The sequence below is a fragment of the Dipodomys merriami genome, unplaced genomic scaffold, assembly GCF_024711535.1.
Source record: "Dipodomys merriami isolate MVZ:Mamm:240054 unplaced genomic scaffold, mDipMer1.0.p SCAF_1, whole genome shotgun sequence".
In the NCBI taxonomy this organism is placed as follows: Eukaryota; Metazoa; Chordata; class Mammalia; order Rodentia; family Heteromyidae; genus Dipodomys; species Dipodomys merriami.
The window spans coordinates 91,957,974-91,983,419 of record NW_027202270.1 but is presented as its reverse complement, the minus strand read 5'-3'; the positions used below and the strand labels follow the sequence as shown (position 1 = coordinate 91,983,419).

Here is a 25,446-nt window from a genome sequence, read left to right as displayed (position 1 = left end):
GGTTTCCACTTTGCCCGGGTCGGCGATTGCTCAGAAGGACAAGGGGCAGGACGAGGCGGGTCCCGCCTCCGGGACTTGGCTTTGGGCCCAGGGGCGGCAGGGGCGTGGGGGTGGGGGAGCGGCTCCGCCCCCGGCAGCCGGCTGCAGCTGCGGGCGCCCCCTGCCGGCGCACTGCTGCCGCGCCCCGCAGGGCTCTCCCCTCGGCCGGTCTTGGCGACCTGCCCTGGGTCCAAGGTTTCTTGCAGGGCCACTCTAGTTCCTCCCACCCAGGAGCAACTCTGTCGACTTCCCCGAGCCCCAGCTCCTCCTTCACATATGCTTGAGCTCTGATTGTGGTGAGGCCGTGGAAGAGGAGGTTTTGAATTACTTTCTTTTGCTCCTTCAAATCTCAAAATAGACTGTGTGTGTGTGTGTGTGTGTGCGCGCGCGCGCGCACGTGCGCTCTCACTGGTCCTGGGGCTTGAATTCGGGACCTAGGAAGAGGAGGTTTTGAATTACTTTCTTTTGCTCCTTCAAATCTCAAAATAGACTCTGTCTCTGTGTGTGTGTGTGTGCGCGCGCGCGCGCGCGTGCGCGCGCTTGAATTCGGGACCTAGGCACTGTCCCTGATCTCTTTTGCTCAAGGCTAGTACTCTACTACTTGAGCCACAGCTCCACTTCTGTTTTTTTGTTTTGTTTTGTTTTGTTTTTTAACAGACGTTCCTGCTAGGGTAGCTTCCAACCATGATCCTTAGATTGCAGCCTCCTGAGTAGTTAGGGTGACAGGAATGAGCCACCAATGCCAGACTTAGATTTTCTTGAAGAAAGAATTCTGTTTTGAGCTGGTGTTGGTGGCTCATGCCTATAATCCTAGCTACTCAGAAGGCTGAGATCTGAGGATCACGGTTCGAATCCAGTGAGGGCAAGAGAATCTGTGAGACTCTTAATGTCCAATTAACTACCCCCCCCAAAAAAAAATCAAAGCCAGAAAAAAACAAAAGCACCTAGGTCCTGAGTTCAAGCCCCACTACTAGTGAGCGTGTGTGTGTGTGTGTGTGTGTGTGTGTATGTGCATACACACAATCTGAGTCTACACAGGTTACAGCTCAGAGGAGGACAATATTTTAATGCTGTCAAGACTGTGATCTTCATGGAGTCCACTACACAAAGGTAGAGGGGCCCAGGAAACAAATGTAATAGGAGATCTATAGCTAGCCATAGGCCTGGCACTACCCTTTCCTCAAGGTCTGTGCCACCTTCACAGTCTATGAGGGCAGACTGGGACCACAGTGGTAAGCAGAGTGCAGAGATAGAGATACTGACTCCATTCAAGAGGACTTCCCATCTTCCAGGGACTAAATGGTAGATTGGATGCTCCAGGACATCCCCAGCCAGCAATGGACAGAGAACTCAGGAATGCTCAAGTTCTTCCTGATCATTATGTCCCTAAGTCTTAACCTCCAACCTAGTTCAATAAATATTTGCTGAATATAAAAGCACGTTATGAACTGTAAACTACTAGCACATAGTAATTATTGCCATCACACAGTAATTATTATTGCTGCCACAAGCCAGAGTCTTCATCTGTGAACTGAGAATGTTGAGTAGATGATGAATAAAGTCCTCAACAGCTATAAATTCTGGATCCAAGACTTCAGCCTCCGTTTCTGCCAAGTGGGCTGAAATGATCTCCCTCCTGGGTTTCTGGGAGAACTCATAAATCTGGATGGCTATGGTACACTATACAAAGGCTGAACATACCCACGTGCAAGTGCCTGAACTGCTTTAACCCAAGGGCTGCCAAGTGCCAGACTGAGAAACAGGGCTCGCCTATGGTGATGTTTCCACTAGTTTGAGGCACAATGAGAATCTAATGAGTTTCATAAAGCTAAGCATATTTAACTTAACAGCTAATGCTTTATTCTTCAATGTGCTTTTGCTCTCAATTTTGGTGTTAGTCTTTTCTTTCAGAAAAGATGATTAAAACAGATGGGTAGGTTTAGAAAAGTGTTGTTAGTTGGTGAAATTACCAGTCTGTCAACCTTATGTTAGTCCCTACAATTGGAGGGGAGAGAATTCTGGTCTGAAATCCAGTTGTAGAGAATCATTGCTTAATTGAATTCATACTTGCTAAGTTTACTTAGTGTTGGTGAGGTCAGCTGAGTTGTTGAAATGGAATTTCAGCAATCAGAAGGGTGTGTGGATAGTAAGCGATTGTACTGGCACGCACTGGATTTATGGTGTATTTCTCAACTGAAAAGTCACAGTTGTAGTACTCAGCATATCCTGATGAGATAAGAGAGCCTAACTCTAACTTTCCCCATGTCGAGGGAAAACTGACTCTGACTGGTGCCCCTCAGTCTGAGCTTCATGAATTATTGACCAGGGATAGATAGCACCACAATACTCTTTACTGTAGGGAACTAATGCACTGTGGGAACCCTTCCCAGCTTCCTACCTTCACACAGGGCTGGGCAGGGAGGGTGATCAGGAGGATTGTATCAGTGGTTCTAGGGACTTGCTTTAAAGAGATAAGCCTACAGGGCATACCTAGTCTTCCTTCACCTCCTCTCCTAAGATGTACAAGTGAGACCCAGGAGGTGAGGATGTGGGATGGGCTGAGTGGGAGACATTTCAAAAATCAAAGGATTCTCAGGAAAAAAGTATATCCTAGATGTTTGGTGAACATCACACAGCTCCCCTTCATCTCTCCTCTCCTCTCCTCTCCTCTCCTCTCCTCTCCTCTCCTCTCCTCTCCTCTCCTCTCCTCTCCTCTCCTCTCCTCTCCTCTCCTCTCCTCTCCTCTCCTCTCCTCTCCTCTCCTCTCCTCTCCTCCCCTCTCCTCTCTCCTCTCCTCTCCTCATTTCTTCCCTCCCTCCCTCCCTCCCTTCCTTTCTTCATTTCTTTCTTCCTTCCTTCCTTCCTTCCTTCCTTCCTTCCTATTTTGTGCTTGTCCTAGGGCTTGAACTCAGCCTGGGTGCTGTCCCTGAGCTTTTTTTTGAGCAAGATTAGTGCTGTACCACTTAAGCCACAGCTCTACTTCCAGCTTTTTGGTGGATAATTGGTGAGGAGAGTCTCACACGGACTTTCCTGCCTAAACTGACTTTGAACCACAATCCTCAGATTGCCTCCTGAATAGCTAGGATTACAGGTATAAGCCATGGATGTCTGATTCTTGCTTTTGTTTTAATCATTAAAACATTCATTCTTAGCTGGGTGCCGGATGGCTCATGCCTGTAATCCTAGCTACTCAGGAGGCTGAGATCTCAGGATCACGGTTCAAAGCTAGCCCAGGCAGGAAAGTCCATGAGACTCATCTCCAATTAACCACCAGAAAACCAGAAGTGTGCTGTGGCTCAAGTGGTAAAGTGCTCACCTTGAGCTGAAGAGCTCAGGGACAGTGCCCAGGCTCAGAGTTCAATCTCCATGACAAAAAATTCATTTAAAAATTATATATAAATATAATATGTGCTTGTGATTTTAAAAAGGGCAGGAAGTTATATAAAAAGTAAAAGTAATTCTTTCTAACTTAAAAAAAAACCTACTTCCTAGATAGTTTTTGGTCTCCTATATTCTTCCAGAAATTTTCTTCACATTTATAAGTATATTTTTCTCTTAAAATTCTTTCTCACAAATGAGATGACATTTTATATATATGGTCCTTCAAATTACTTGCTTCTTTTTTCTTCCTCCCCCATTCTTTTCTTTCATTTCTTAAAATATATTCTAGAGGAATGTTCTGAGAAGTAGATAATAGGTCTACTTTCTTCTTTCCCTTTTTAAAAATAGTTGTACAGTATCCCATTGTGTGGATTTTCCACACAATGGAATATTTAGCCAGTCTCCTACTGCTTAACATTTCAGTGGCTTTCAGTGTTTTGCTATTTCAAATAATATTATAGTGAACAGCCTTGGAGATATATACATTTTATGTTTCATGCAAATACATTTATATCCTGGATCACATATTTTAAAATGATGACTGTGAACAAATTACCTTTGAAAAGATCTAATTAGTTTTGATGGGTTTGTTTTTCTCAGGTGAATTTAGCTGCTGCCTTACTAGTGCATGGTACATATAATGGGTTAAAATTTGGTGGATGACATGAGTTCAATGGTAAATGGTAATACCCCCTGGGTCTCTGTGTTAGGGAGATTAGATTGGTTTATAGATGTGAACATCATCAATTTTATTCATGTGTGAAATTGAGAATGCTGGCCAAGCACTGCCAGATCTTGTTCTGTTTTTAAAAAATTTATTTGTTATTTATTTTTTTATACTGGTGCTGGAACTTGAACTTAGAACCTTACACTCTCACTTACATTTTTTTGTTCAAGACTGGCACCCTACCACTTGAGCCATGCCTCCTCTTCTAGCTTTTTGCTTCTAACTGGAGATGAGCAACTCTCAGATTTGAACCAGTGTCCTTAGACCACAGCTTTCTGAGTGGCTGGGGATTACAAGCATGAACTACTGGTGCCTGTCAGATCTTGAGATTGTTAAACAGAAACTAGAAATGTGGGTGTTAATAGGAAATGTTTGATTTTAAATGTTGGCAACTAATTTACTAAAAAAAAAAAATCCCCAAAGCAAAACAGCAAATGGATCTGTATGTGCTTGAGACTGACAGTTTCTGCCTATTTGAAAGTGAAGGGTTATTCATTTTGTGAGATATTGCTCTATCTAGAAGTTCACAACTATATTGGATAGCTTATTTAATTTCTGCTTTTTAAGTATTTTTTCCCTAGTTGCCCATAGACAATTATTGGTGAATACTGTTTAGAAATTATCCAGTCTCTTTTTTGTATCCCTTTCAGAAACCTCTCTCTCTCCTCCCACCCCCGCCCCCTCCCTCTCCTACCCCACCCCTTCTACCCTCTAGTGCTGGTTCTGGGGCTTGAATTCAGAGCTTGGATGCTGTTTCTGAGCTTTAAGGCTAGAGCTCTAGAGCTCTATCACTTGAGCTTCAGCTCTACTTCTGGCTTTTTTGGGTGGTTAATTAGAGATAAGAGTTGCGCAGGCTTTCCTGAGGCTAGCTTTGAACAGCAATCCTCATATCACAGCCTCCTGAGTAGCTAGGATTACAGGTTTGAGTTACTAGTGCCCCAGCTTCTGAGTTGTTTTCTTTGGCTGTATTTGGAAGAGGTAGTGTCAGGGAAGGGGTGGTTCTCTGGAAGATTCAGGTGCATCAGTGTTCTCTGTACTGGCAGCTTGTGGCATCTCCAGGATTATGGTCCCTGTGTAGTTTTTATGAGGGTGCTGAGATTCAGCCTTGGGACAGGGATGAGATGGGGAAGGCCATACTTGCTGAACTATCTTCTTTATTTCTCAAAGATATCACTGCACCAAGAAATCAACTGAAGATTTTGGGGTACAGTGAATTATAAGATAGAAGGACAATTCTCTCACAGGATGTCTCTGGTTCCCTATGGTGTAGTCACATTTCTAACCTGTTTTTCAGAATTGTGCTTTTCTTGTCCTTGTCAGAGAGAGGGGACCTGTGGCAGACATAGAAATGTAAGTAATCACTCAGGACTCAGGGCCAAGCTGTCCAGAGCCCAATTAGCTATGAACATCCAGCCAGCTGTTGCTCCCTCTAGTCTGCTTTAGCTATTTATTTATTTATTTGCAGTATGGGAGTTTGAAATCAGGACCTTGTACTTTTTAGGCAGGTGATCTACCTCTAAGCCATGCCTCTAGCCCTTTTTGGCCCTGGTTATTATTATTATTATTTGTTATCATCCATATTAGGGATTAAACTTAGGGGTTGGCTGCTGTCCCTTAACTTTTCTTTTGCTCAAGGCTGTCACTCTACTACTTGAGCCATACCTCCATTTCTTTCTTTTTACTGGTTAATTGGAGATAAGAGTCTCAAGGATTTTCCTGCCCTGGCTAGCTTTGAATCTTGATCCTCAGATCTCAGCCTCCTGAGTTGCTAGGATTATAGGTATAAACCACCAGTGCCCAGCTGCCCTAGTTTTTTTTTTTTTTTTGTTGGCTGTGGGGCTTGAACTCTGGGCCTGGGCTCTGTCCCTCAGCTCTTCAGCTCAAGGTGAGCGCTCTACTACTTGAGCTACAGCGCCACTTCCGGTTTTCTGGTGGTTTATTGGAGATAGGAGTCTCACGGTCTCTCCTGCCCAGGCTGGCTTTGAACCGCGATCCTCAGATCTCAGCCTCCTGAATAGCTAGGATTACAGGCGTGAGCCACCAGCGCCCGGCTGCCCTAGTTATTTTTGATATAGGCCCTTGGTTCCTGCCTGGGCAAGTATCTACTATTTGCTGATTTTAGACTTTCTATAATAACTAGGATGACGGATGCGTACCACTGCTAGTGCCCAGAAATCCATTGAGTTGGGGTCTCAAGAACTTTTCTTCCCAACTTGCCTTGACCCTCGATCCTCGCAAGTATATTCTCAAGTAGCTATGCTTACAGGTGTGAGTCACCAGCATCTAGTCACTTCAGCTTTTGAAAAGAAGTTACACTGTTCTTATGGCAGACCCAGTGAATCCTGATCAAGACTGTGGGACCTCACATTACTAACAAGGGATTCCTCTGAAGGCCATCTTTGCTTTGGGCGTCCCAAACTGGCTGGTATCTATTACATATCTAACACTTCTTTCTCATCCTTTCCCTCTCAGTTGCTACCCTGAAAAAAAGCCTTTGGGAGTCTTGTTCCTGAACAAGTATCTGCTTTGCAGACCATCTTGTTTCTTCAGGAGCTTTACAATGCAAAACCCTCAACTTGATGCCAGTGGCTCATGCCTCAGGAGGCTGAGATCTGAGGATCACAATTGGAACCCAGCTTGGGCTGGAAAGTCCTGACTCTTATTTCCAACTAGCCACCAAAAGCTAGAAGTGGAGTTATGGCTCAAGTGGTAGAGCACCAGCCTTGAACAAACAAACAAACAAAAAACCCTAAGGAACAGCACTCAGGCCCTGAGTTTAAGCCCTAGAACCCTCACAAAACAAGAACAAGAACAAAAGTAAACAAAACTAAAAACAAAACACCCACACCTATCTCTCAGGAGTGTTGCTATTGTCCTTTCCCCTGAGAGCTTCAGGGTGTTCTTTTTTTTTTTTTTTTTTTTTTTTTTGTTATTCGAGTGGCTTGAACTCTGGGCCTGGGCTCTGACCCTGTGCTCTTCAGCTCAAGGCGAATGCTCTACCACATGAGCCACAGTGCCACTTCCGGTTTTCTGGTGGTTAATTGGAGATAAAAGTCTCATAGACTTTCCTGCCAGGGCTGGCTTTGAACCAAGATCCTCACACCTCGGCCTCCCGAGTAGATAGGATTACAGGTGTGAGCCCACAGTGCTCCTGGCAGGAGTTTTTTTTTTTTTTGGTCAGTCATGGGGCTTGAACTCTGGGCCTGGGTGCTGTCCCTTAGCTCTTCAGCTCAAGGTGAGTGCTCTACTACTTGAATCATAGCACCACTTCCTTCAGGGAGTTCTAAAGCAGGAGCCCAGTCACCCATGCCAGCTTTAGTTTCTCAACAGAGGGCTTCAGAAAATTGAAGAGTAGACTTTGGCAGGCTAATGCTGGCCCAACTTCAGTTCTGGATGGCAGTGTATTTTTCTGGTCATCTCTTTGCAAGGAGGAGATAGTGAAATGTCTCTTTCATTTACCTGCAAAGAATTTCTGGGCCACTTGAAAACACATGTGTATGCTTGTGCACGAGCACACACATTCTGTATCACTTTGAAAAGAGGATCATTTCCCTCTAGTGGCCAGCTTATTCTCTCTGGAGATAACATTTGACCTTATTATGTAAGTAATTTCAGTTACCATTTCTTGTTTTTGGAGTTTGGTATAAATAAATAAGCCCCTCATAATCCTTGCCAGGGGACTAAGTGGTCTGTCTACATCTGAGTTCTCTGATTTGTTGGGTCAGATCAAATTCTTTTTTTTTTTTTAATGATTTTTTTTATTGTGAAAATACTGTACAGAGGGGTTACAATTACATGAGCAAGGAATACATTTCTTTTCTTTTTTTGGTTGGTCGTGGGGCTTGAACTCTGGTCTTGGGCTCTGTCCCTGCACTCTTCAGCTCAAGGCAAGCACTCTACCGCTTGAGCCACAGCACCACTTCCAGTTTTCTAGTGGTTTATTGGAGACTTTCCTGCCCAGGCTGGCTTTGAACTGCAATCCTCAGATCTCAGCCTCCTGAGTAGCTAGGATTACAGGCGTGAGCCGCCGGTGTCCAGCATGAGAACATTTTTTTTTTTTTTTTTTGGTCCGGTCGTGGGGCCTGAACTCTGGGCCTGGGTGCTGTCCCTCAGCTCTTCAGCTCAAGGCTAGCCCTCTACCACTTGAGACACAGCGCCATTTCCCGCTTTTTTTTTCTTTTTGCTTATGTGGTGCTGAGGAATCGAACCCAGGGCCTCAGGCATGCAAGGCAAGCGCTCTACCACTGAGCCACCTTGCCAGCCCGAGAACATTTCTTATCAAGCATTGTTGCCTCCTTCTTTGTTTTTCCCCTCCCATCCCTTCCCTCCCATCTCCATCTCCACAACTACACTCCTACCCCTTCTCCGCCCTGCCACCGAAATTGTTAAGTTCGTTTTTTGACATAACATCTTGTACATCTCATTATTGCAATGGGTCAACCTGTATCCCTATTTAAACAATTTGTTTTTTCCCTTCCCCTTCCCGAATTATACCAACATCAAATACAGTGAAAACAGGGGTTATACTGTGGGGCAGATCAAATTCTTGAGCAGAACCCAATACTCTTTTCAGATCTCTGTAAGGGAGAGACCAGTGATTTGGAGCTCTCACCTTTTGATACTTTGTAAAAACATCATACACACTTTCTGAACATTGAGTTGTTTTTAACTTTTCTGTTTTGAATTAATTATTGACTTATTACAGGAAGCTGCAGAAGATGTATATAGAATTACGGCATGCCCTTCCTCCAACCTTCTTCAGCAGTGACAACTTAGCATAGTTATATCTGTAGTATAAGACTAAGGCCAGGAAGTTGATATTTGCATAATACTGTTAACTAGACTGCAGACATTATTCTATTTTCACTTTTAATCAGGATGAGTCCCTCTATTCCATTTTTATTGGCTTAAATACGCAGAGAGGTGTGTCATTGTTACATCTCCACATAAATGTACACAGTATCCCAATCAATCTCAGTCTTGCTATAGTACTCCCTGCTTCCCCCTAACAAGTTTCCTTGTTACATTTTTTTTTTTTTTTTTTTTTTGGCAGTGTGGGGCTTGAACTCTGGGCTTGGGCACCATCCCTCAGCTCTTCAGCTCAAGGTAAGCGATCTACTGCTTGAGCCACAGCACCACTCCTGGTTTTCTAATGGTTTATTGGAGATCAGAGTCTCATGGAATTTCCTGCCTGTGATCCTCAGATCTCAGCCTCCTGAGTAGCTAGGATTACAGGCGTGAGCCACCAGCTCTTGGCTCCGTGTTACATTTTTATAGTGACAATCTATTTTGACACTATTCAACCTCATCTACTCCCTTTATACCATTTTTTACATGTACTATATGAGCCAAGCTCTGTGTGTGTGTGTGTGTGTGTGTGTGTGTGTGTGTGTGTGTGTGTGTGTGTGTGTGTGTGTGTGTGTGTGTATGCACATGCTTTTAATTTGTTGACATATTTTGGAGATCTCTGACTTGCTGGCCATATACATCTGCTTCATTCTTACTCCTTCATTAATTATCTGGATTAACTACAATTTAGCAGCTGTTGAAGTTGGCTTCAGTTGTACAGGGTTTTCCTCTAATACCTATGATGTTGTAACAGCTTTCTTGCACAACTTGTGCTAACATAGGGTGAAGAACTAAAGATAAAGGACAAAGGGTACAAGTCTTTAATATTTTGCTGGAATCTGCTAGTTGCTTTCTAGAAAATTATTCTTGCTTTCCTAGCCCAGGGAGTAACTTAGAGTCTGCTTCATTACATCCTTGTAAGCACCAGTTTCACCAAACATTTTATTTTATTTTTGTGCTAGTACCGGGCCTTGAACTCAGAGGCCTTGATACTTTTTTCACTCAAAGCTGATGTTTTTGGTGCACTTGGGCCACAGCTTCACTCCCTGCTTTTGTGTGTGTGTACTGGTTCTAGGTCTTGAACTCGGGGCCTAGGAACTGACTCTGAGCTTCTTTTGCTCAAGTCTAGCATTCTACCACTTGAGCCAAGCTCCACTTCTGGTTTTATTGAGTAGTTTATTAGATAATAGTGTCATAGACTTTCCTGCCTGGGGTTTACTTCAAACTGAGATTCTTAGACCTTAGCTTCTGGAGTAGCTAGGATTACAGGCATGAGCCACTGGTGCTTGGCAAGAGAGCATTTGTAGTTGGGGGGAGGTCTGGAAAAGCATCATGATGATGTCTGAGGGGCAAAAACCTAGAAAAAGGGGGAGCAAAGTCAAAGAGGCCAGAGGTAGTGACACCTGCATAGGTGTCCACTTAATTTCTGATTTGGCTCTCACATCCACACTGGTGTTTGTATGTACACACGTCTTGAACACAGTTAGAGAAGCATTCTTTTGAGGTATTTTCAGAGCACATGTATAAATTCTAATAGGTAAGACCTAAGGCAGTATCATTTAAGGTACTTTTGGTTCAGCTTTGTAGGGTGTGTGTGTGTGAGAGTGTGTGTGTGTGTCTGTATATCAGCTTGCCATTTAATTTGCATTCTTACTGCGAGGCCAACTTGTTTGAAAGCTACCTACAAATATTAAAATAGAATCACAATGTGGCGAGCAGTTTCTCTATTTGTGTATAGTTCACTGAGCTGGAAAGTTTCTTGGTGCCCAGAAAAAGAACTTCAGATTAGATGGTAGCTTTCATTGCCTATTTGAGTACAGTGGCTTAAAATATACTGAAAAAAACATGTATTCATTATAATTCTGAATAATACCGTCAACTTTGACACAATAGGCTAGGATGGTCTTTGAATGTCTTTGGACAGTGGATGTTGCCAAATAGCTTTCAAAGTCCAGCTTTGCCTCTGCCACAGTTGATGAATATGGTAGAAAGGTCATGACAATTGATTAACATGTTAATATTAAAGTGTTCCAGACTAGCAGAAACAGGAAGACCAATCAGATTTGCCAAGTTACAGAGCCACAGGCAGGATAATCATCCTGAAGCTCTGGACCTTAGAGTAATATGGGAATGCTCAGAAATGCTCTTCGTTTATCCACAAAGACAGTGTAGATAGATATAAGTAGGGAAGAAAAACACTGATTCACTAACAACCGAACTGGTCAGGTGAGTCCCTGTGGGCCAGATTTGTGGTGATCTTTTAGGGCACCTGGCGGCCAGACCCCCCTGGAGCCTTGAATGGAGGGCCAGGAGCACAATGGAGATGAAATGTGGGAGGCAGAGCATAAGGTGTGGCAGGGCACCCATTTCCCCAGGGAAGCCTCATGAGCCCAGGGGTCCATCAGAAGATCTTTGTCAGTGGATGATGCAACATCAGCCCCAATTAGAAAGCAAATGAACTAGCTTGTGTTGCAAACCAGATTAAATGATTAAAGAGAAAGGAACAAGATGGAAACCCATCAGTATAAGGTGAAGATATCTCTATTACTGTCTCAAAGGAGAGCCATACTTTCATAGACATGACATTCCAGATGCAGTATGGGGACAGGACGCTCGCTCACCAGCACAGTCTGGGTCTCTGCTAACAGATCGCCGGCCTGGTTTCCACCCTTGAGTGGGAAGTCTGTTAACTGTTATCAGTCATGGGGGAGGGCTTGAAACACCTTGACAATTTCTGCTAAGGTTTCTAGATATGGCAGGATTTTGCACAAACCCAGAGTCTGAGTTTGGTGAAACAATTCTAACAGAAGCTGAGCAACTTTGCTACTCACAGACAGGTAATAAAAATCAAAGAAGCTGAGGGTCCCTACCTCACTGGAGGCCCGGGAAAGCTTCCAGAGGCAGATGGAGTCTTGTTTGTGTGGACCCTGCTTTGCAGGGCAGCAAAGAACGCCCAGAAGCACTCTGAGTAAGGGATATTTATTTATGCCAGCACTGGGGATTGAACTCATGGCCTGGGCCTTATCCTTTAGGTTTTTTACTCAAAGTACCATGTAAGCCACAGCTCCACTTCTGGCTTCTTGGTGGTTCATTGGAAATAAGTCTCACGGACTTCAAACCTTGACCCTCAGATCTCAATCTCCTGAGTCTTTACGATTATAAGTGTGAGCCACCAACATCTGGCATGAATAGGAACATTTAGATTGCAGAGTCAAGTATTACAGAATATTGGTTCTAGGAGGGAGAAGAAAAACTCCCAGGCTGTTCTGGGATTTCCTCTTTAACTTAGAATGTTGTATTCTCAATCCATTCTTCCTGAGACTGAAAACAAGAGAGGGTTGGTCAAGGACAGGTGGGGACCTGTCCCCCTGTCTAGCTGAGAATCCTTCAACATCAGCCATCTTCTTATGATTAATATTCCATGTAGATACAGATCATGGATGGCATCTTTTCTTATCCCTGGAAAAGTGTGTTCACCACTGAAATTTTCTTCACTGGCTTTTTTTTTTTTTTAAAACAACAACAACAACAAAAGTCTCTTCATTTTATAAAATAATTTATATGATCATATGCACATAGCTATTGATTGTGATCTGCTTCTATGAATACCCTCCTTTGGTTTCACTGTTCACTGGTTTTTGATATCAAGACATTTCCCAAAGAGGTTAAGAGTAGCAACTAGTTTTTCAGCCAATGCCTCCAAAGTACTGTTATCTAAGTTCCTAGTTGACTGGTCTGAGAACACTGACAGGAGTCAGGAATCTGCAAGGCCCAGCCATAAGCTGACAATCAGATCTCACAGACTCCAAGACCACAGAGAGGCACTAGGAACCAGCCTGAGATGCTCCTAGAGGCTGAGCTTCCATAACTGGGGAGAGATCTGGGTGCCAGTAGCTCGGGAGGAATCTGAGGATCGCCGTTTGAAGCCAGCCTAGGCAAGAAAGCCATAAAACTCTTATTTCCAATTAACCACCCACAAGCTGAAAGTGTAGCTGTGGCTAAAGTAGTAGAACAGCAGCCTTGAATTAAAAAGTTAAAGGATAGCACACACACACACAACACACACACACACACACACACACACACACACACACACACACACACACAAGAAAGGAGAAAGAAAAAGAACAAAAGAAAGGAAGAAAGAAAAAGAAAAGAAGAAAGAAAAAGAAAAACTGGGGAGAAGCCATAACTGGGTGCTGAAGGTTGTTGTTGGGACTCTAGAGTTCAGCCAAAAAGGGAACATGCAAGTAGAGATGGGGTAAGAGAAACCTTTGGGGAGCAGATGGAATGGAAGAGAGATGGGCTTCAGTTTTAACCAGTTTCTGGCTTTCCCGCTTCTGTCCATGTGAATGAGACTTTGAGCGCTATCTCTGGAAGAAGCTCTGGTCCATTCCAACAGTGACATGGGCTCCAAGCTCAGGATTCTATCACTGCCCCACAGTCATGGAGAGCTGGGTGAATCCTGTGAGGGACAATGGGGGTGGATATGGGGGAGATCCCTGGCAATAGTCAACCTCTGAAATCATATACCATGCATAATATACTTTCACATAAAGCTTACCCAGGAATTGTTGCAAGTATACAGATTCTCATTAATCAACAGCATGCTGATTAAGCATCTGTAGGAGAAGCACTGTGCTAGACACTGTAGGAAATTCAAGATTTACAGCCTAAACTTCATCCTTGTAGTCAAGGAATTTACAGTCTAGCTAAGGAATAGGACATGTCCATGAAACGCCTAGAAAATCACTGCCAAAAAAACAGTGCTACACTAAGTGAGTGTTCTCCACACCTTTTCCCCATCCTTTCAATATTCTTCTCCCACAGGGAGGCTCAATCCTGTAATGTGGGCAGAACTCTGGGGGAAGATGACATTAATCTTTTCATCCTGATCCTATGGAACTTAGCCACCACTGAGAAATAGTTTCTCTGCACTCCTTCAGCCCATTCCTTTCCCACAGGGCTCAGTGAGGTGGGAGAGGTTGGGTGTGAAGGTGGTGGAGAGAGGAGGTGGTTTCATGGAGAGATTTGTCTGGAAGATGAGTCTTGTCAAGGAAGTAAATAAATAGATTTTTGGGGGGGTCATCTTTTGGTTAAGGTTGAGTGAATTTGGTAGGGTCAAATGTATCTTGTTAAATTATTTAAAAACGGTTGGATTTTATTCACACAGGAAAAAAAATTAGAAGGTGTCAGGAAGCCTAGGTATCACTCTTCATTGCTCAGTGGCTTTCTGTGTTCTTTAACTATAGCTTTGTGTGTGTGTGTGTGTGTGTGTGTGTGTGCATGTGTGTGTGTGTGCGTGCGTGTGTGTGCATGCACGCGTGAGTGCATGCATGCGTGTGTGCACGTGAGTGCATGTGTGTGTGTGCACACGCACGTGAGTGCATGCGTGTGTGTGCGCGCGCATGAATGCATATGTGTGTGTGTGTGTGTGTGTGTGTGTGTGTGTGTGTGTGTGTATGTGTGATATTGAGGTTTGACCTCAGGACTTTACACTTGCTAGGCAGGTATTCTATCACTTGAGGTCTGCCTTCAAGTCTGTCCTTCTCAATGAAACATCCTCCTTTGGTTAATGCACTAGAGTGAAATCATTTGTGTATTGAATTAGACAGGTTTGAGAGACTTTTACAAGTATTATTTCTGCCAGGTGCCTGGATTGTGCTTATAATCCTAGCTACTCAGGAGGCAGAGATCTGGAGGATTGGAGTTAAAAAAACAGCCTGGGCAGGAAAGTTCATGAGATTCCATTGTCAAAATAACTAGCAAAAAGCTAGGTTGGAGGTGTGGCTAATGTGGTAGAATCCCCCAGCCAAGCAAGCATGAATCCTTGAGTTCAGGCCCTGGTCCAAATAAGAAAGTCCTATTGTCCCTAGTCTTTGTATTAGGCCAATTGCAACAATATTTCCAGAAAAGAATTAAGATCTACAGAATATTATTTAAGTGAGTATTTTCTCAATTCTCCCAAGGGTCTTTTATAGTGAGAACTATTTTGTATGTAAAAGAGTTAGACATTAACTCATTTCATAAAATAGATGCTTTTGCTGTTAAGGATGAGTTTTCTCATGGAACCCAGATTCAAAGAACAATCTGAGGTCTTTGTTCAAGGGTTTTAAGCAACACTTATGTTTCCTCTTTTGCTGGGCTTGTCTCAGTTGGCACATGTGATCTATAACAATGTCTTGAATCATGAGTTTGGCAATATAAACTAAGTGTATCTGGGAGTTCAAAGCAGAGACCAGAGCTGTGTGGCTAGTAGTATGTTGAGTTACAATGTTACTAGACATACTAAGATCTAATATTAACTAGAAGAGAAAATGAACTTGGAGGATGGAGGAAAAGACTTTCAAACTTTGCTCTCTTCCTTTTTCCATACCCTCTGCAAGTCAGGGTGACTTAGACTGGCCATGCATTTGAATAATAGCTTTCCTTTATAGTATGGATTTGGAGATGCCAAGGGCCCTAGTGGGAGGGAGGTTGTGAACTGGGAAGCTGAAACTATTATAAGAAAATGGAAAAAAAATAACCCTGCTTTTTCCTACTTCTAGACCTGCAGTCTCTTGCTAGTACTACCCCTGGTTATTCTAGCTGGAAGACAGTTGGTTTAGACTTGTGGGAAGCCAACTTTTCAGACGAAGGGTAAAGAAAAGATCTAAGCAAATAGACTATGATTGGCATAGCATGAGCTAGTAAATATTTGTTGCTTGCACAAATGAATAGGCATATAAATGTGCCTTTAAAATTGGCTGCTCAATAATTTAAAGGAGCTACAGCCTTGTCGCTCACAACCTGTCAAATAATTCCATCCCTTACTTCTCTGTCATTAGCTGCCACCAACATCTTTTTGAGATGTGTGTTTTGACAGTGTAAATGAGGTATAATGAAGTTCAAAAGAGAATCCAGACCCCATTGGGAGGCAATTTCATTCTGAATAGTTTGAAATGTATACATTTTTTCTGCTAAGAATAACTAAAACACTAATATAAAATGTAGGCCATTTAACATTACTCTGGAATCTAGCGTAGTGTTCTTTCCTTTGTGTGTGTGTGTGTGTGTGTGTGTGTGTGTGTGTGTGTGTGTGTGTGTGTGTGTGTGTGTGTGTGTGTGTGTGTGTGTGTGCCAGTACAAGGGCTTGAACTCAGGGCCTGGGCACTGTTCCCTAGGTTTTTTTTTTTTTGTTTTTTCATTCAAGGCTGGTGCTCTACCAATTGAGACACAGCTTCACTTCTGGATTTTTTGGTGGTTAGTTGAAGATAAGAATCTCATGGACTTTCCTGCCCAAGCTGGCTTTGAACTGTGATAATCAGATCTCAGTCCCTGGCATAGCTAGGCTACTGCTGTGAGCACCTGGCTCTAGCTTAGCTTTCTTTAGCTTTACATTTAAAATTTGAAGGAATAAAGTTCCTCAAAATAACAAAACATTACATCAAAGACAATGGTCAGAATGTTTTTCATGAACTTGTCTCTGGTCAGTGTTTCAGGGCACTCTGATAGAGTCTCTGGAGGCTTCCAACCCTATTGGTTTAGCCACTTTCTGAGTAAGAAGGTGGTAATGCCACGTTTGTCCACTAGAGGGCCATAGGCCCTCCCCCTGAGTCCAGACTGGCCTGCGATTTGATGCTTTCTCTGTACTTGTGGTATTTCATGTGTTGAAACAGATTTGGGGAAGCAGAGCCCATCTCGACTTTAGAAGTAGTTAATTAAAAAAAAAATTACAAGTAGGGAAATCAAAGTGTGTGTGTGTGTGTGTGTGTGTGCGCGCGCACGCGTGTGCACACACACACACGGCCACACATACCTGTGTATTTTGAGAGTGGATAGTAGAATGTGGGAATAATTCTGGTCACATCAATGAATGCCAGAGTCTGCAGCTTAATATTATTTAATGCTGTAGAACTCAAGAGTTGGAAACATGATTTTGGAAGTAATTTAGCATTCCTCTCATTTGTAGCTAAAGAGGCTGATCAGTCCTTGGTGCTTGAAAGATGCCTGGAAACTTCAGAAACTTTAGGAGTATAGCTAAAAAGCAGAATTATTAAGGGGCTTGTGGTAAGATTTTATTTCAGTATTCTAACTTTGTTTCTTTTATTCTTAAGTTTAGCTTGAGCCTTACAAAAAGAAGCAACAGGGCTGAGAATGTGGCTTTAGTGGTATAGTGTTTGCCTAGCATGCAGGAAGCCTGGGGTTTGATTCCTCAGTACCACGTAAACAGAAAAAACAGGACCTGGTGCTGTGGCTCAAGTGGTAGAGCGCTAGTCATGAGCAAAAAGAAGCTCAGGGACAATGTCCAGTCCCTGAGTTCAAGCTCCAGGATAGGCCAAAAGAAAAAAGTAGAAGCAGTAAAACGCAGGAAAACATCCTTCTTTTCTTTTCATTTCCAGGCTGGGAATTGAACTGAGACCTCTTGCATACTAGGCAAGTACTCTTCCACTGAGAAACATCCTAGCTTCTCTGTAGTTTTCTACCAAAAATGTTTGGCTTTCTGCTTCTAATTCTACCTGCAGATGTTGCATTCTTTCCAAGTTATTTTGAACAAGAGGATAGAAAGTCCTGCCATGCTAGGAAAATTATCCAGTTTGATAGTGGAGTGCATAGAAAACTCCTAATGAAAACTTCCATTAATTAAAAAAAATCATGCCTGTAATCCTTGCTATTAAGGAGGCTGAGATCTGAGGATTGCATTTCAAAGCTAGCCTGGGCTAGAAAGCCCGTGAGACTCTTATCTCCAATTAGCCACCAAAAAGCCAAGTGAAGTTATGCTTAAGTGGCAGAATGCTAGCCTTGAGCTGAGATAGCACCTAGGCCCAGAATTCAAACCCTAGAACTGGCACACACACACAGAAACTGCTAAGGTAACATTAATGTAGAACTCTCAGTGTGACTCCCTAAAAAGTTTCAAAAAAGAGTAATGAGTCTAGAAAAAACATTGTTTATACATGTATCTTTTGAGGCAAGAAAAAGATCCTAAGTTAATAGTGAAGTCATTTGTAATAGCTTTGTCATCACCGAACTAAAACTCACAAAGCCATCTTCCCTTTGTCTTCATCTGTCAACCCCGTCAACCATCAAATGCTATGATGCTGCTTCTCATTCTCCCCTTACCTCTTCTCCAACCCCAGTGGCTGCCTTTATTCATACCCTCCTGAGCATTTATTTTATTTTATTTTATTTTTAATTTAATTTAATTTTATTTGTGAACATACTGTACAGATGGGTTACAATTACATGGGCAGGATAATGGGTACATTTCTTACCAAGCATTGCAGCCTCCTCCTTTGGTTTACCCTTCACATCCCTTCCCAGCCTTCCCCCTCCCCCCCAATCCCAATCCCAATCCTTCTCCTTCCCCCCCTCCTGAGCATTTTAATAGACCTCTTGGAGGCCTCCCTAATGCCCATCTTCTGCCATGGTCAACAACATTGCCTTTTATTCAGTACAAAACACTTCTTGGGTAAAATGATGGGTTCCTTACAAAAAATGAATAAGACACCACTCCTGTTCTCAAGAATCTTGCAACAAGTCAGGTGCCGATGGCTCACACCTGTTATTCCAGCTACTTAGGAGGCTGAGATCTGAGAATCATAGCTTGAAATCAGTCTAGATAGGAAAGTCCAGGAGACTCTTATCACCAATTAATCACCAAAAAACCAGAAGAAGAGGTGTGGTTCAAGTGATAGAGCACCAGCCTTGAGTAAAAAAGCCAAGCAGGGTCACAAGGCCTCAGAGTTCAACCCCCAGTACCAGAATAGTTTAAAAATAAAAGAATCTTGCAATCTAAAGTACATATTATATTGTACAGTCTATCATCTTCAGGATCAAGCCAGAACTTACCAGCATGACACAATTTGCTGTTTTTCATGCTCAGGGGATCAGCTACCATCAAACCACAATATCTTCTCTCCCATCATTGTGCCACATACACCCATGTGGCAGTCATCCCAGCATCTACAGCCTGTTCACCCACCCAGACTCATGTAAACCAAATGCCCCCCTCTACTAAACTGCTAGGCAACAGAACCTCAACAAACTCAGAGTCTGCCATGGAGAAATGTAAATACCAAGCCAGCAGTTTTCCATGGCCGCCATGAATGTGTGCACAGCACTTACCACCAGCCAGGTAGGAGGCAGGTGACGTGAGTGTCCCCATATTACAAATGAGGGAATCAAGTCACAGGAAGGTCAAGTAATTGGTCCAAGGTCACCAACAAAATAGGTGGCAAAACCTGAATCTGATAGATACATTTCAGTTTTAATATACTGTTGCTTGGTTTGGTTTAATTTTTGGCTTTGGTGGGGAGAGATTATTGTTTTGTTTTGATTTCATTTGGTTTTGGATTTTTGGTTTCTTTGAAACAGGTCTTACTAATATACTCTCTCCTGATCCTCCAACTTTATCCTCTTGACAGCTGGGATTTTTAAGTGTGCACTGCCAAGTTGTTTATCATGTTTGTTATTGTTAATAGCTGCATAATCTCCATCTTGGCTTTCCCTGGTAGAGCACTTGCCTAGTGAGTGCAAGGCCCTGAGTCCAATCCTCAATACTTCCAAAAGAAAATCATTTGGGGGCTGGGAAGGTGGCTCAGTGGTAGAGTGCTTGCCTTGCATGCATGAGGCCCTGGGTTCGATTCCTTAGCACCACATAACCAAAAAGAAAAAAAACCGGAAGTGGCGCTGTGGCTCAAGTGGTAGAGCACTAGCCTTGAGCTGAAGAGCTGAGGGATAGTGCCCAGGCCCAGAGTTCAGGCACCATAACCGGACACCCCCCCCAAAAAAAAAGACAAAATCATTTGGGCTCAAAACCCATTACTGGGTTTTTATTTCATGCTTGAATTATAAGTAATCTCAGTTGGCGTGGTGGTATACACCTGTAATCCCAGCTACTCAGGAGGCAAAGGCTCATGATTCAAGGCCAGTCAGGCAAAAGCCTGAGATGCTATTTGAAAAACAAACTAAAAGCAAAAGGGCTGGAGGAATGACTCAAGTGGTAGAGTACATGTCTAGCGAGTTTAATCCTCAGTATCACCAAAAAAGTTAGAAATAGTATTAGTAAATAATTTAAAACTTTTGTGTGTGTGCTAGGCCTGGGCCTGAACTCAGGGCCTTGGTACTATCCCTGAGCTTTATTTGCTCCAGGCTAGAGCTCTACCACTTGAAGCTGGGTGCTCATATCTGTAATCCTAGCTATTCAGGAGGCTGAGATCTGAGAATTGTGGTTTGAAGCCAGCCAGATAGGAAAGTCAATGAGACTTTTACCACTAGTTAACTACCAAGAAAGCTGGAAGTGGAGCTGTGGTTCAGGTGGTAGCACACTAGCCTTGAGCAGAAAAGCTCAGGGACAGTATTCAGGCCCTGAGTTCAAGCCCCAGGACCAGCATGTGCGCACACACACACACACACACACACACACACACACACACACACACACACACACACATAAATATATAAAATGAAAGGAAGCCAGGTGTGGTGGTATGTGCCTGTACTTTCAGCATGTAATTGAACTGGAAACCAGCCTGAGTTCCAACAGTTGGATCTTGTTTAAAAAAAACGAGGGATCAAGTTTAGGGCAAGTTTACTCCCACAATATAAACAGCCAGCAGATGTAAATGAGTTTTTTATTTTAAAAATTTTGCCTGCAAGCAAGGCTATTATTGTAACAGTTCTGATTAAGCTCTCTTGAATCTTCTTTTTTCTTTCAGTACTAGAGATGGAGTGTGGGCCTGTGATTGCTAGACAAGTACGCTATCACTTCAGCTATGATCCCCAGGCCTCCCTTTATAATTTTTTTTTTTGTGTGTGTGTATGCACACGGGCGTGAGTGTGCGTGTGCTGCTACTGGGGCTGTAACTCAGGGTCTTATGCTCTTACTTAGCTTTTTCTACTCAAAGCTGGCCTCTAGAAGCTGGGAAGGTGGCTCAGTGGTAGAGCGCTTGCCTTGCATGCATGAGGCCCTGGGTTTGATTCCTCAGCACCACATAAGCAAAAAGAAAAAAGCTGGAAGTGGCGCTGTGGCTCAAGTGGTAGAGCACTAGCCTTGAGCTGAAGAGCTAAGGGACAGTGCCCATGCCCAGAGTTCAGGCCCCATGACCGGACCCCCCCACCAAAAAAAAAAAAAAAAGAAAAAAAAAGCTGGCCTCTACCACTTGAGCCACAGCTCCATTTCTTGCTTTTTGTTGGAGATAAGACTCTCATTAACTTTTTTTGCTCAGGCAAGCTTTGAATAGTGATCCTAAGAGCTCAGCTTCCTCAGTAGCTAGGATTAAAGGCATGAACCACTGATGCCTGGCTTAAATTTTGTTTTGTTTTGAGATAGGGTCTTATTAACTTTGCTTATGCTGTCCTGAAAGTTAAGATTCTTCAGTCTCTGTTTCCTGAGTAACTGGGACTATGGGCATGTAGCTTAATACCTGGTGTGCTCTCTTGAATTCTTGAGGGGACCAATGGCTTCAGTTTCAAGGTACAAGTTAAAAAAAATCACATTACCTCCTTTTACCCACATGTTTTAGGTCATTTCAAAAATAGCATGTATATGTGAACTTGATTAAATTTAAATGTTAAAGTTGTGTTCATAAACACTCCTGCAGACTGCTGTATATTGTGGAACCATGCAGGAGGATCTAGAATGTGATCCCTAGCAATCACCATGGCCTCTGCTTCAGCAGCCTGGCATGAGACAGCCTTCAGATTCAGTGTCTCCTGTCTCCTGGGCTTCCAAGTTCCCCAAGTTCTGGAAACTGTGACTTCTGAGACAGAATTCTAAAGAGTAGGCAGTGAAGATTAGGCCTGCTTAGTGTGTATGTCTAAAATGTCTGTTCTTCCATGAGAGGCCACTTAAATGCACATCTCATTAAATGGAAGAGTACCAAGGGGTGGGGGCCCTTTATTGTATGTTCCCATGGTATACTCCATTCAGAGGTCTCAACACGTGTTTCAATGAGAAGCCAAGAGAACAAGGCCCTGACCCTGCTGAACTTGCACCCAAGAATTCAGCCGCACCTTGAACCCTTTACATGAGCAATTGTGCAGCCTTGTTCCAGATCCTGCATTCATTTGTTCCTTCCTTTCTTTCCTTCTTCCTTTCTTTTCCTTCCTTCCTTCCTTCCTTCCTTCCTTCCTTCCTTCCTTCCTTCCTTCCTTCCTTCCTTCCTTCCTTCCTTCCTCCTTCCTTCCTCCCTCCCTCCCTCCTCCTCCCTCCCTCCCTCCCTCTCTTTCTTTCTTTTCTCTTTCTTTCTTTCTCTCTCCTTCCTTCCTTCCCCCCTCTTTCTTTCTTTCTTCTCTTTCTTTCTGTTTCTTTCTTTCTCCTTCCTTCCTTCCCCCCTCTTTCTTTCTTTCCTTCTTTCTTTATTTTGTCTCTTTCTGTTTCTTTCTTTCTCTTTCCTTCCTTCTTCTCCCCTCCTTCCTTCCTTCCCCCTCCTTCCTTCCTTTCCTTCCTTCCTTTCTTTCCTTCTTTCCTTCCTTCCTTTCTTTCCTTCTTTCCTTCCTTTCTTTCCTTCCTTCCTTCCTTCCTTCCTTCCTTCCTTCCTTCCTTCCTTCCTTTCTTTCTTTCTTTCTTTCTTTCTTTCTTTCTTTCTTTCTTTCTTTCTTTCTTTCTTTCTTTCTTTCTTTCTTTCTTTCTTTCTTTCTTTCTTTCTTTCTTTCTCTTTCTTCCTTGCCAGTACTGTGGCTTGAACTCAGAGCTTCCCTCCTACCTGCCCCCACTCAAGGCTGGTACTCTCTACTTAAGCCATAGCTCTACTTCAAACTTTTTGGTGGTTATGTGAAGGTAAGAGTTTCATAGACTTTTCTGTCTGCCCTGGCTTCAAAACTTAATCCTAAACTCTCAGCCTCCTGAGTAACTAGGTTTATATATATGAGTCATTGGCACCCAACGAGCCACTGGTTTCTATAGATGAAAAGGAGACGCTGCTTTTCTGCAGCATTAGTCTCTATCAGCCAGCAGAGAAAATTCATTGTTTCATCACAAAATGCATGGGTTTTAATTATTTGTACCATCAGAATAACAAAGCTCTAAAGTGACATTTAAAGTAGCACAGGGATTTTATGCAGATTTTATTTAATAAATTCCGGCATACTTCCCCAGTTACAGAATCTAAAAGACTACTATTTATTTTTCTTGTTATTTTCAAGGGGGAAAATTAGATCTCTCTCCTCAGGTTGCTTAAATAATGGTGGAGTATTTTCCTCTCTAATGGCATGGAGAGAAGCTGCCTTCTGCCAGCTTTATTGATCACTTTTCAGTTACTGATTGTGGTTTGTTTGAAGTAGATTTGGGTATGTGTGTGTTTGAGGTGAGGTGCATGTAAAGAGACAGGTGGACTATTCCTTTGGTCTCTTATTGTGACCAAGAAGGCTTTTCTTGAATTATCGTTTTCTTGGGTATTTTCAACTTTTTTGTTTTTGGGGGAATGAAAATGATGCTTAAAAATCATAGTTGGAGGGGGCTGGGAAGGTGGCTCAGTGGTAGAGCGCTTGCCTTGCATGCATGAGGCCCTGGGTTCTATTCCTCAGCACCACATAAGCAAAAAGCAAAAAGCCGGAAGTGGCGCTGTGGCTCAAGTGGTAGAGCGCTAGCCTTGAGCTGAAGAGCTGAGGGACGGCACCCAGGCCCAGTGTTCAGGCCCCACGACTGGATCCCCCCCAAAAAAAATCATAGTTGGAGCTGGGCTCCAGTGGCTCATGTCTGTAATTCTAACTACTCAGGAGGCTGAGATATGAAGATTGAGGTTTGGTCTTGGGCAGAACAGTCTGTGAGCCTCTTATCTCCAGTAAACTACTCAGAAAAAGCCAGAAGTGGTACTATGGCTCAAATGGTAGAGTGCTGGCCTTGAGCACAAAGAAGCTAAGGGACAGCACCAGGTCCTGAGTTCAAGCCCCAGGACTAGACAAAACAGTAAAAATAAAAATAAAAATTTTAGCTGGGCACTGGTGGTCCAGTCCCTGTCTGGGCTGGCCTGGAACCACGATTTTCAGATCTCAGCCTCCTGAGTAGTTAGGATTACAGATGTGAGTACTCAGCTTTGTGTGGCTTTTTTTGATTAAGGCTGGTGTTCTGCCACTTGAGCCACATATCCACTTTTTACTTTTTGCTGGTTAATTAGGTATAAATCTCATGGACTTTTCTGCCTACGCTGGCTTCAAGGTTTGATCCTCAGATCTCAGCCTCCTATATAACTAAGATTACAGGTGTGAGCCATCAGAGCCTGGCTTCAAACACATTTAATTTTGATGGAAACTCAATATCCTGACTTTGTAATTAGCCAGTCTGAGTATACTGATGCTGGTAACTGCTACCTGTAAATCTATGAACATTATAAAGGAATTTTTTTTTTTTGAAAAAAGTGGATAGGTATGTGAGAAAGCATAGCATCTCAAATCACAGAGATACAACACAGAGCCAAAATACATCAACTAGAATGTGTGTATATACATATGCTTATATACATATAGCTATCTGCTATATATATTTCTTCCTGTCTACTGTGTGATGAAGAGTACAACAATACTATTGATTACAGAATTTTGTTGATCACCTAGAAATCTTGATAAAGCTGACCCAAGAGTGGAAACCTATAGTGACACAGTTTTGGTGGCACAAAATAATGGAGGAATAGCCCAGCTGGGCTATGTTTCACTACTATTTCTCCTATAAATCTAGCAGAGGACAGCTATAGGTAAAAGGGTAGATCCTGAAGAGGAGTCATAGTGAAGTCTGAAGATTGAAGTGAGTTAACAAGAACTCTGTACCTTGTAAAATGAGGAGGAAATTATAGTTATTCATTTTCTGTCTCCAACTTCTAAATATCAATGGTGTATCTATCTATATATATGTGTGTGTATGCATATACATATTTGTTGTGTGTGTTTTTCTTTTTTTTTTCTGCTTATGTGGTGCTGAGGAATCGAACCCAGGGCCTCATGCATGCAAGGCAAGCGCTCTACCACTGAGCTACCTTCCCAGCCCCTGTTGTATGTGTTTTTCTAGGAAGAGTAACTAGAATATCCAAGGAAGTGAAGAAAGCAGAAAATATTAAGATATTTACATTTGTGTGTGTGTGCGTGTGCTTGCATGCGTGTGAATGTTCCATGATTGGTTGAGTTCTTCCAATTCCATCTATGATAAAGAGATTGGCCAGTTGGGTGTTTTCCTCTTGGACAATAATAACAAAGATAACTACTGGGACCAGTAGCATTTGCTACTGTGGAATTTTGGGGAAAAAAAGCCAAGCAAGAGAGCAAGGCCTTGATTTCAATCTCTAATACTGGTGTGCATGTACTTGTAACCTTCCCCAATGGTGTATTAGTTTCTCATTGATTCTGTAACACATTCAGTGGCTTAAAACAGTATAAATGTATTCTCTTTCAGTTCTGGTGGTGCAAAACCCAAGGTTAATTACTGGCCGGGATAAAATCAAAGTATTGGAGGGCTTGGAGGGTCTTAAGAGAGAATCCAT

The 25,446-nt window shown here is 42.9% G+C and overlaps 1 long non-coding RNA gene across 1 annotated transcript in view; it reads left to right on the top strand.

Moving 5' to 3' along the window:
• The first annotated feature begins 9,198 nt into the window (after window positions 1-9,198).
• Window positions 9,199-25,446, top strand: part of LOC138829278 (uncharacterized) — a 166,602-nt gene continuing 150,354 nt past the window's right edge. The window contains exon 1 of the long non-coding RNA XR_011372523.1: window positions 9,199-9,253. This is a non-coding gene — a long non-coding RNA (uncharacterized lncRNA). The remainder of the gene's footprint in view (window positions 9,254-25,446) is intronic.